This window comes from Stomoxys calcitrans, chromosome 2, assembly GCF_963082655.1.
Source record: "Stomoxys calcitrans chromosome 2, idStoCalc2.1, whole genome shotgun sequence".
Classification (NCBI taxonomy): domain Eukaryota; kingdom Metazoa; phylum Arthropoda; class Insecta; order Diptera; family Muscidae; genus Stomoxys; species Stomoxys calcitrans.
This window is the reverse complement of record NC_081553.1, coordinates 23,347,276-23,360,060: the sequence shown is the minus strand read 5'-3', so window position 1 is coordinate 23,360,060 and position 12,785 is coordinate 23,347,276. Positions and strand designations below refer to the sequence as shown.

Sequence of the window (12,785 nt, the reverse complement as noted above, 5' to 3'; positions counted from 1 at the left end):
GTTCACAGAAGCGACGATTGGTATAATCTCTGAAGCCAGCCCAATCGGCATTTTTTTGATTGATAAACGCCCAGCGCTAAGAGGTTATGAAGTCAGGTAGTCGGTGAGAATTAAGGGGAAGATGGTCTGATCCCAAAGAGATGGCGACTTGCCAGAATAGTCACTCAGAAGATCAGGGGATGCAATGGAAATGTCTGACGAGCTGCTGCACCTCCTTGTACTTCGGTTTTTGGAAGATTATGAAGTCAGAACACAAACAAATCGACTTATCTTATTGCAATTCTGGAACTTTGCGGTTATAATGGAGAATATAGACGGAGGCCAAAGTGGCGCAAAGGTTAGCATGTCCGCCTAAGACGCCGAGCGCCTGGGTTCAAATTCCGGCGCGAAAATCAGTTAAGTATATCGGATAATAATTGCGACCTCTACAGGCTTAAGAAGTCAAGATCCCAGATCTGTTTATATGACAGCTATATCAGGTTATAGACCGATTTGAACCATTCTTAGCACAGTTGTTGGATATCATGACAAAACACGTAGTGTAAAATTTCATTCCAATCGGATAAGAATTGCGCAATCTAGAGGCTCTAGAAATCAAGACCCAAGATCGGTTTATATGGCAGCTATATCAGGTTATGGACCGATTTGAACAATACTTGGCACAGCTGTTGGATATCATGACAAAACACGTCGTGCAAAATTTCATTCCAATCGGATAAGAATTGCGCAATCTAGAGGCTCTAGAAGTCAAGACCCACGGTCGGTTTATATGGCAGCTATATCAGGTTATGGACCGATTTGAACCATACTTGACACAGTTGTTGGATATTATAACAAAACACGTCGTGCAAAATTTCATTCCAATCGGACAAGAATTGCACACTCTAGAGGCTCAAGAAGTCAAGACCCAAGATCGGTTTATATGGCAGCTATATCAAGTTATGGACCGATTTGAACAATACTTGGCACAGTTGTTGGATATCATAACAAAACACGTCGTGCCAAAATTTCATTCCAATCGGACAAGAATTGCACACTCTAGAGGCTCAAAAAGTCAAGACCCAAGATCGGTTTATATGGCAGCTATATCAGGTTATGGACCGATTTGAACCATACTTGACACAGTTATTGGATATCATAACAAAACACGTCGTGCCAAAATTCATTCAAATCGGATAAGAATTGCGGCCTCTAGAGGTTCAAGAAGTCAAGACCAAGATCGGTTTATATGACAGCTATATCAAAACATGGACCGATATGGCCCATTTACAATACCAACCGACCTACACTAATAACAACTATTTGTGCAAAATTTCAAGCGGCTAGCTTTACTCCTTCGAAAGTTAGCGGGCTTTCGACAGACAGACAGACGGACGGACGGACAGACGGACGGACGGACAGACGGACGGACGGGCAGACGGACGGACAGACAGACGGACGGACGGACAGACGGACGGACGGACATGGCTAGATCGACATAAAATGTCACGACGGTCAAGAATATATATACTTTATGGGGTCTCAGACGAATATTTCGAGTAGTTACAAACAGAATGACGAAATTAGTACACCCCTCATCTTATGGTGGAGGGTATAAAAAGATTTTGTTAGACGGATCTAAGTTAAGTTACCCCTTCTGACAAGCATCATCTGCTATCAAGATATGTATAGTGCCAAAAACCAGTTGGATTCTTAACGCAAGTTCAGTCAAGACCAAAAAAGGTGGGACACCAAACTTTCTATAAAACACTGAATTTCACAAAAGAATCTAAAAATTTGGTCGCCAACCTCGTAGCGCCTAAACATACATATGTTGAGCATATGTGATTTGTGGTGTATGTATGTATATGCACACACATATACATGTAAATGCTACAAATGTGCACACAAATTAGTTGTTCAAAATTAAGGAAAAAACATAAATGGCCACCGTTTGCCCCTGCACCAAAATAATGATCTTTTTGAAACTATAATGTAGTGCATGCAGTGGCATCTATGTGAGCTAGAGGTGGGTTATTGAAAAATAAAACCTTGAAATTTTTGTCTTGGCAAAAGACCTAAAAAGAGCCTTAGCCAAAAATTTCACCAAAAAAAACCAAACAAAAAGAAAAATATTAAAATCATTGACATTTACAAACATTTATTCAAAACACGATCACTTGGGCCTACAATGTAAGGTGTCGGTTAGGTGATCAATAACAATAACACGGTGTATTTGCATAATGCGTCAGTCGCTTTGGATTACCCTGCAAGTTGTTTTTTCCCAACATTGTTTACATGGGGCCACTCATCCGTCCATCCATCCATCTCAGACGTCTATACTCCATCCATCATGACATTGTCGGCTTTCAATAAATTAACATTTACTGGCGAATAAATGAATAAATGGACGACGAATGTCTGTTAGAGTGAGGGAGTCAGTGAGTGAGTGAATTATGCATGCACTTCATTCGGGTTAAGTGAAGTGATGTCATTTTCTTATCGTGCCATCGTCATTGTTATGGGCGAAATTACTCTGACACACTAGTGGGAAGAAGTTGGCGCACACCGTAATATTCAAATGTAAAATGTAAAAATTCAATAAACTTTGCTGTGGTGCGTTTTGCTCTGACCACCACCACAGCCTTCATCATCATCATCATCATCATCATCAGTAAACTGCGCTGGAAATCCGCGCAGCAGCATGTAACAAAAAACTAAAATACAATAACAATTTGATGATGTTGCCATTAAGGTAGAAACAGAGATATACATGTGTGTAAATGTATTAAGGAAATGTGGCAAGCGAGCGGGTGTGGCTGAATTATGGCTGTTGTCTTTTTACGTTTTTTTTTTCTTGTTTGATATCATGGGAATTTTAATGGATGTTTCTTTTTTGTTTTTATTAAGATAGAAATGCCAAGAGGCTCTTTGATCTGGTTGGAGTATGGACCTTCATGATACGATAGATGCATCTAACACAAATTTAGCCAGCTTAGCTGCTTCGTAATAGGTGGGATTAACATCATTTTGTGAAATAGTATTGCAGCCGAAATCCTTTGTTCGTGCGGCATCTCAACCATATGACAGGGCAAGTGTGATGAATTTAATTAGATACCATAGATCCATCAATGAATGATTGACCTATATGCTTAGATTTGTTTTTTACGATTTCATTGATACAGCGACCTATGGACTTGAGTGATATTTTACATTGATGTTAGGGTATTCAGGGTATTTTTAGAAAATTAAGAAAGGCTATTCTAGACTATACAACAGTTTCTAACAGCTTTAATTAAGCAGTTGCTTTATGTCGTTATTTCGTTTCGGAACAGAGAAAAATCAATTGAGTCAAATATGATGAAGACGGGGTCTAAGATATGATTGCAGCATTCTTTTTGGCCAAAATATCTCGAACAAGCACTGAAGAGTGAGTGAGAGCAGTTGCATTATCATTAGGCGAAAACCATAAATTGTGATTCGGGGGGATTGTTTGCATAACTTTTCTCAAACGTAGTACAAGCCGGCACAGGATAACTATGATCACCATGCAAAATGAAACGCAGAGATCCGATTTAAATGGTTTTCATCGTTATGATTTGAAGCTCTGCTGTAAGCTACCGCACGCGTCCATAGGTTGAGCAAAGTGGATTTGTGTTCTTAAGCCCCTTGAGGTTCAAGTTAATAGCAACGTTCTTCAAGAAGGTTTTCTATGCTATGAGAACTCGAAATGCCAAATAATAAGACAAAAACAAATGTGCCATCATGTGGGAGGTATGACAAAGCGTGGACAGATATTGGTATTTTTTTGCGAGAAGCATTTTTGCATACTGACTTTCAAAATTAACACAAATCAGTTGGAATATATAACCTTCAACAATCTTGATTGGGCTGTCGCAACAAAAACATCATTCATTCACTGATCTAAGGCTTGATAATATTGGGTTGCCCAAAAAGTAATTGCGGATTTTTCATATAGTCGGCGTTGACAAATTTTTTCACAGCTTGTGACTCTGTAATTTCATTCTTTCTTCTGTCAGTTATCAGCTGTTACTTTTAGCTTGCTTTAAAAAAAAGTGTAAAAAAGTAAATTTGATTAAAGTTCATTCTAAGTTTTATTAAAAATGCATTTACTTTCTTTTAAAAAATCCGCAATTACTTTATGGGCAACACCATAGTACAGTTTTTATACCCACCACCGAAGGATGGGGGTATATTCGTTTTGTCATCCCAATTGCAACACATCGAAATATCCATTTCCGACCCTATCTTATATATAAAATTCAATTGTGTAGGTTGGTCTGGAAGGAAACATAGGCTTTATAATTTTTTGATATCGGGAGGGGGGCGGACCCTTACCCCAAAAGTACTACCCAAAAATAAAAGTGGAGCGATTGGAACAATATGGGATTCAAATGAAAGGTATTCAAGAGTAGAGTACGAATTTCATAATAAGTGTTCGGTCCAAGTACCTTCGGGGCCGCCCCAGCCCCAAAACCTCATAAAATTGGTTTTTTGACGATCATGACAATATGGGACTCAGATGAAAGGTTTTCGGGAGTAGATTACGAATATGGTCAGGAAGAAGAAATATGCTTTATAACTTGTTGATATCGAAAGGGGGCGGACCCTTCCCGTTACCCCAAAAATACCACCCAAAATCACAAATGGACCGATAAAGACAATATCGATATCAAATGAAAGGTATTGAAGAGTAGAATACGAATATGGTATTAAAAATTGTGTCCAAGTACCCAGCAAGTCGCCCTAACCTCAAAATGTCTAAAAACAGACAAATTGGTCGTCCGTATTAATATAGGGCTTAAATGAAAGGTATTCGGGAGTACATTACGAATCTGGCATACAAAATCAGATCGAGGTGTAGGGGGTCACCCCACCCCCTACAAACTCCCCAAATGGGCATATGACTCATCATGACTATATGAGACTCGGTTTGTTTGTTTGTTCCGTAGAATCAAAAAAAGGAAACATAGGTTATATAATTTTTAGATATCGGATGGTGGCTGACCCTCCCCCTTACACCAAAAACGCCACCAAAAACCAAAAGAGGACTGATGGGCACAATATGGGTATCAAATGAAAGGTACTGGAGACTAGAAAAAGAATATCGTATTAAATTTTGGGTCCAAGTACCTAGCGGGCCGCCCCAACCCAAAGACACCTCTAAACAGAATTATTCGACGTTCTCATCAATATGGGACTCAAATGAAAAGTATCCGGCAGTAGATTACACATATGGCATACAAAATTAGGTCCAAGTGATGGGAGGTCGCCTCACCATTAACATATGCGTTCAAGTCAAGGTGGCTCTTTTCCTCCTAAACATATGTCGAATAGATTAATTGACCCATTATGGCAATATGGGACTCAAATGAAAGGTTTTTAGAGATTAGAAAACGAATTTGGTATCCAATTTTTGGGGTACGCCCTAAATCACCTCCTAAACTAAACTTTATTTCCGACTATAGCAATATGGAGGTCAAATCAACGGTATTTGGAAGTAAAGAACGAATACGAATCGAATAGATTAATTGACCCATTATGGCAATATGGGACTCAAATGAAAGCTATTTGAGAGTAGAAAACGAATTTGATATTCAATTTTGGGGTACGCCCTAAATCATCCCTTAAACTGAACTTTATTTCCGACTATAGCAATATGGAGGTCAAACCAACGGTATTTGGAAGTAAAGAACGAATTTGATATCTATTTTCAGGGCAAAGTGCCGGTGGTCTCCCCACCTCCAAAACACCCCAACACACAAAATGAGGTTCAAAGCAAAGAGATTTAGGAGTGAACATGAATTTGATATCCATATTTGAGTCGAAATATCTCACCTAAAAAGCCTTCTCATTACCCTAATTTCAAAAATACAAATTCTCGGAGATTGGTAATGCGATTAGTTCGAAATTTTTTGCACTCTAACAATTGGGGACGGGTGCCGCGGGGACAGCCCAAAACCCGCCAACCCCCCCACCCCAAAATATCTCCCTATTATATTAAAGCTATTTGGGGTGGAAATTTATTGATTTTCGGAAAATTTATATTCACTTTCGGGACTTATTTACATTATGCGTCTCATACGCAATGTTTCTGAAAGTAGAGCACGAATCTTATATTTACTTTGATGGCTAAGTGACCACTCCCGAAATACCCCTTAAACCCGAAAGCAGGGGCAAACTTTTCATACATCAATGAGTGGGCCTTTTTTATATGTGCCGCAGTGCGACACTTCTTTGGGAGAAATTTTTACATGACCATGTATGGTATGGTACCTCCCAAACATCGCCAGCATTACGAGGGGTAACCACCGCTTTAAATTTTGTCCAAAGTTCTGCCAGGATTCGAACGCAGGCGTTCAGCGTCATAGGCGGACATAAGCTATAGTAGCAAGATATCCACATTCAGGGCGAAGTATCCCCCTCTTAAATAAATATTAGAGAGCTATAGAAGGCGCAGAGGAGCAGGCCCTGTCCAGCTAGTAAAGTATAAATACTCTTGATCGTTGTAAAAATCTAAGACGATCTAGCCATGTCCGTTCGTCTTTCCGTCTGTCTGTTGAAATCACGCTAGTCTTTGAAAATATAGATATTGAGCTAAAACATTGCACAGGTTTTTTTTGTTCATAAGCAGGTTAAGTTCGAAGATATATATATATATAGATATAGCCCCCATATAGGCCGATCCGCCGATTTAGTTTCTTAGGTCCATAAAAGCCGCATTCGTTAACCGATTTTGCCGAAATTTGGAGCAGTGAGATGTGTTAGGCCAGTTGATATCCTTACACAATTTGGTCCCGATCGGTCCAGGTTTGGATATAGCTGCCATATGGCCGATCTCTCGATTTAAGGTCTTGGGCCCATAAAGACGCATTTATTGTCCAATGGCGTCAAAATTTAGGTTAGTGAGTTATGTTAGACCCTCGACATCCTTCTGCAATTTGAGGTTCTAAACCTATTTATACAGTACTTGGCGCAGTTGTTGTAAATCGTAACAGAACATTTTGTGCAAAACTTCAGCCAAGTCGGACAAAAAATTGCGACTTCCAGTGGCTCAAGAAGTCAAATCGGGAGATCGTTTTATATGAGAGCTATATCCAAACATGAACCGATATGACCCCAATCCCCAACCTATATCAATATTAAGTATCTGTGCTAAATTTCGAGCGGCTAGCTTTTCGCGTTCGACCGCTATCGTGATTTCGACAGACGGGCGGACGGACATGGGTAGAACGACTAAGAATATATTTACCTTATGGGGCCCTAGTGGTGGGTATAAAAAGGCAACAGAACACAAGAAAAAAATGCAAAATATACTAAACTTGAAAAAATAACTATCGGAAAGCGGCTTAATTGCTTACGGCTTAAAAAATTCTGATGGAGAATGTTGTAAAATGGATAACCAAATTAGGAGCATGGGTCAAGAAACTGAAAATTGTCTGGCGGAAGATAGAAAGATCAGAAAAGTTGTTTACATCGTCTAAACAAAAAAGTTTTTACAGTCGGACCTTGTTTATTCGGTAATCGATTATTCGGTTACCTCCATTATCCGGTAAAGAAATCGTGTTTTTATCGATCAACTCAATTATCCGTGATTACCTCTATTATCAGGGAGTATAAGCACATATTACGATTGCAAATTCTCGCCCACATTGGTTATTATACTGCTTAATAAGTTAATAATTTGCACAAACATATGAGACCTAAAATTTACTGAACAGCCTTAGGATCCTCAACACCTAAAATAGCTAATGAGTAGAGATCTGACCAAAAAAAACACAACTATGGGTATTTGTCGGGAATTTTATGGGTAACTACCCAATGTGTAGGTATGGGTAGATGTTCATCTCTACCTATGAGGCCTATTGGCCTCCGAAGCGAAATGCGTAACACAATGGTTGATGTGTTGCATCCTCTAGCTTTCCTTATTTATTTCAGGATAAAATTCAAATCGAAGGAGACATGAAAAAACAGTTCTTGCAAAACCTTCAAACATTCCAAGAAATGTTCAGGTAAATTTTGCGGAAAACCCTTTCACCCAATTTCTTCTTCATTTTTTCCAAAGAATTAAAAATATTATGAAATTACGCCGTTAGTATCTACCTAACTAAACTTGCATAGAGGTTACTCAGCATGCTACATTTTCAATTTCCTCTACTAATTGCTGATAAGAACCCATACATACTTTTTCTAGGTAGTGTAGGTAGATGACAACAATCCAAATTCGCTCCATTGTTCTTAATTGATTGTGCGAAAGAAGTTAAATGGCTGACTGATTGGACAGCGGAGAGAAAACTAAATATTGCAGCATATGTTTGTTCAAGAGAAAATCTCTTGTTGATGTGTGGTGCTATTTGTTGCTTATGTAAAGCAACACGCACCACATGGTGATTACATGGGCTGCTGCTTGGTAAAAATTAAAAATTTTTATTTGCATTAATTTCGCAAGAATAAAAGGGAAACAACATCACATGGCATCTAGATATAGAGAGAAACTGGAAGATTCTTGAAGGGACCATGAAGGCAGAAGACAAAGAAAGTCAAATTAAGAAAAGTAGCAAATTGATGCCACTCACTATTCATATCCAAAACACCACCACCGTTGCCTGCAGTTTTCTATATATGGCAAAATGTTTTAATGTATATTGTCTCGTCTCGCCTGGTATTGTCTCATTGGCTGGCTGGCCGACCGACTGGTCTTCTCCAGATACTTTGAAACCGGAAACAACCCGTTGTTTATTGTTTTTTATAGTGTAGCGCAAAAGAATGTATGAATGAGCTGAACAAACGAATATGGCAAGTGAATCGAGTTTGCGTGCCAAAGAAGTTCGTACAGTTAGTGTTAACCATATTAATTGAGAACCGCACAGACTTTTGTAGAAAGTCCAAAGCTTATGAATAAAAAAAAACCAAACCAATGGCGACAAAACGTACATACGTACCAAAACCAAAGAAAAGAATATGACCTACCGCTAACATCTGAATTTGAATATGAAACCAAAACAGCGGATGTGCATATGCGAGACAGACACATATTCATAAATACAGGCATATATATTAATGGCAATATACCACGCAGCACAAACGCTCCTATTATATATCTCTAATAATAACACAGTGCGCGCAGATTGGGAACTAGGGATGGATGATGCTATACGGTCTATAGTTTGTGGACGGGGGCTGTCTGTAATAACATATGCTACGCAATCCCAAATTCACACAAGCAGCACGCACACTCAGGGCATTTGGGAAAGCAAATTGTGATCGCAAGAATCAAAAAGAAGAAGGGCAACAAGTTTTTTCGCTGTGGCAAAAGCAGCATGAAAGTTTGTTTTAACACCAACACCAACACCATCAGCACCAGCGTCGTCAAAGCAAAGCAATCACCCGTTGAATGATGGAATAGGTCGTTCATTCGTGGCCGTTCGTCCATTTGTCTGTCCGCCATGCAATCATGACGAAATGTTTGTGCGCTTTGTTTTGATTTTGTTGTTATTGTTTTACTCTTTGTGCAAACTAAATGACTGAATGAATGTATTGCTGTATTGCGTGAATGATGAGGTGCCAGCCAATATCGTTATTTTTGTTTTCATGCAGTGCATAGCCTTTTCTTTTGGCTTTTAGTGTGAAAATGTTAAACAGCGACTATCATATTCTTATGTTTATGATTACGAATGGTATGGTGGTTTGGCCGTCTGGCCTCGCTAAAACATGGACCTGGTGCATTATAATCATTTGTAGTGATAAATAAAGAAATAATCATTAAAATCAAAATAAGGTGCCAGCAGATATCTATATGGGCTACTTACTTTTCTTTGATAAAGGTATAAGTGAAATACAGTCCGCAATTCCTATCTAAAACTCCCAGCTAGCAAAGACAGTTCTTTTTTTTTTTTTGGATGGAGCACAACAGTATAATACCATTTTTGTACATGCTTTTCTCATATAATCCAAGTATTCATGGCAAATTCACTTTCAATTCATGGGGATGGGACACTTGGAATTTTAATTGCTTTTACATTTTTTTTTGCTTATTTGCTCAATTGATGTGCTTCTTCTTTTTTTGGAGAGAGCCAGGCTTTGATTATCGATAAATTGTCCTCTTTTTACAAGCAACAACAAACACAATATAAAAAAACAATACACACACAAAGATCCTTGAACAAAATTAAGCGTATTAAAATTTCACCAATTTCAAATTACTTAACAAATACAAATCGATATTAATTTAATAACTAGACACTTCACTTTTTCGAAGCAAGCTAAGGTATGTCCCGTTTATCCGACCAATATATTTCTCGGCACGACGCACGCAATGTAAATAAACAACTATGCGGTCGTTTGAGAGATCAGTTTATCGTTTATATTATTGCCATATAGTTATAAATCTAGTTATCGATTACGAATCGCCTTTAAAATCAGAACGTTATTATCAACCAACAATTGGGTGTTGGGGCATAGCAATTACGTATTATGGACACATAAAGATAAATCGCAAAGATCTATTTGAAGAAACATGAAGTAGATTTATTGGATGACCGAAAAAATGCATGCTATGTTCAGACCAAAGATGTTTTGAGCAAACGACTCATTTACTCTTTATAATGATCTGAAAACGACTCGTTCTTTTTTTCTTCACAGTTTATAAGAGCAAAATGACTGGTTTGCTACAAAAAACGACTCATTGAAAGCATGTGAGTCCAAATAAATATTTAAATTGTGCTAAATAAACACATCCCTGTACCGCAATTCTGTAACTTATAACCAAAGAGTTTAAGAAGAGAGATTTTGTGCTTCTTCTTAAAAATATCGTAAAAAAGCCACAGATAAATATTATGCATGTTGCATACGAAACATTTTGTGATTTTTTGTTTTGCTCAGGATATTCGTTCGAACATTTTTTTAGTTTTCTTCGCGTTTACGTTCGTTTAGTCAATTTTTTCGGTCGTCTTAGTGAAAAATGCTTAAAAAGATGTGATTTGTTAAATATATTGCATAAAAAAGGAAGGAAAGTGATTGAATTCAAGGGACTTCTAAGTTCCCTTGAATTTAATCCCTTTTTAAATGTAACAAGTAAAAAGGCGTTCGGCCGGGCCGAACTATATCGAAATATGTTCCGATTTAGACCATATACTTATAAGTACAAGTCAATTGTGTATGAAAAAATATTGGTCTTTTTAGTAGATATATCTAAAAATAAACCGATCTGAACCATATACGACACGGATGTCGAAAAGCCTAACATAAGTCACTGTGGCAAATTTCAGTGAAATCGGATTATAAATGCGTCTTCTATGGGCCCAAAACCTTAAATCGAGAGATCGGTCTATATAGCAGCTATATCCAAATCTGGACCGATCTGGGCCAAATTGCAGAGGAATGTCGAAGGGCCAACACAACTCACTGTCCCAAATTTTGGCAAAATCGGACAATAAATGCGCTTTTTATGATCCAAAACCTTAAATCGAGAGATCAGTCTATGTGGCAGCTATATCCAAATCTGGGCCGATCTGTACCATATTGCAGAAGTATTTCGAGGGGCTTAACTTAACTCACTGTCCCAAATTTCGCCAACATCGGACAATAAATGCGACGTTTATTGGCCCAAAACCTTAAATCGAGAGATCGGTCTATACGACAGCTATATTCAAATCTGAACTGATCTGAGCCAAATTGAAGAAGAATGTCGAAGGGCCAACACAACTCACTGTCCCAAATTTTGGCAAAATCGGACAATAAATGCGCTTTTTATGGTTCCAAAACCTTGAATCGAGAGATCGGTCTATATAGCAGCTATATCCAAATCTGGACCGTTCTGGGCCAAATTGCAGAAAGTTGTCGAAGAGCCTAACGCAACTCACTGTCCCAAATATCGGCGAAATCGGTCAATAAATGCGCCTTTTATGGCCCCAAAACCTTAAATCGAGAGATCGGTCTATATGACAGCTATATTCAAATCTGAACTGACCTGGGCCCAATTGAAGAGGGCTGTCGAAGGACCTAACACAACTTACTGTCCCAAAATTTGGCGAAATCGGTCAATAAATGCGCCTTTTATGGTCCCAAAACCTTCAATCGAGAGATCGGTCTATGTGGAAGCTATATCCAAATCTGGACCGATCTGTGCCATATTGCAAAAGTATGTCGAAGGTCTTAATTTAACTCACAGTCCCAAATTTCAGCAAAATCGGGTAATAAATGTGGCTTTTATGGGCCTAAGACCCAAAATCGGCGGATCGGTCTATATGGCAGCTATATCCAAATCTGAACCGATGTGGGTCAAATCAAAGAAGGATGTCGAAGGGACTAACACAACTCACTTCCCAAATTTCAGCGAAATTGGATAATAAATGTGGCTTTTATGGGCCTAAGACCCTAAATCGGAGGATCGGTCTATATGGCAGCTATATGCGATCTAAGCCAAATTGAGGAAGGATTTCGACTGGCCTAACACAACTCATTGTCCCAAATTTTAGCAAAATCGGACAATAAATGTGGCTTTTATGGGCCTAAGACCCTAAATCGACGGATCGGTCTACATGGAGGCTATATCAAGATATGGTCCATCTTAGAACTTAACCTGCTGATGGACAAAAAAAGAATCTGTGCAAAGTTTCAGCTCAAAATCTCTATTTTTAAAGACTGTAGCGTGATTTTAACTGACAGACGGACGGACATGGATAGATCGTCTTAGATTTTACGCTGAGCAAGAATATATTGGGCTGCCCAAAAAGTAATTGCGGATTTTTTAAATGAAAGTAAATGCATTTTTAATAAAACTTAGA

The 12,785-nt window shown here is 38.5% G+C and overlaps 1 protein-coding gene across 1 annotated transcript in view; it reads right to left on the bottom strand.

The window, feature by feature from the left end:
* The window catches only part of LOC106084158 (pleckstrin homology-like domain family B member 1), an 81,464-nt gene extending 71,137 nt beyond the window's left edge, over positions 1-10,327 (bottom strand). The window contains exons 1-2 of the mRNA XM_013247660.2: positions 10,249-10,327; positions 9,810-10,157 (exon numbers count right to left, since the gene is read on the bottom strand). The gene's annotated coding sequence lies outside the window, so the exon portion shown is untranslated. The remainder of the gene's footprint in view (positions 1-9,809; positions 10,158-10,248) is intronic.
* Positions 10,328-12,785: the final 2,458 nt, after the last annotated feature.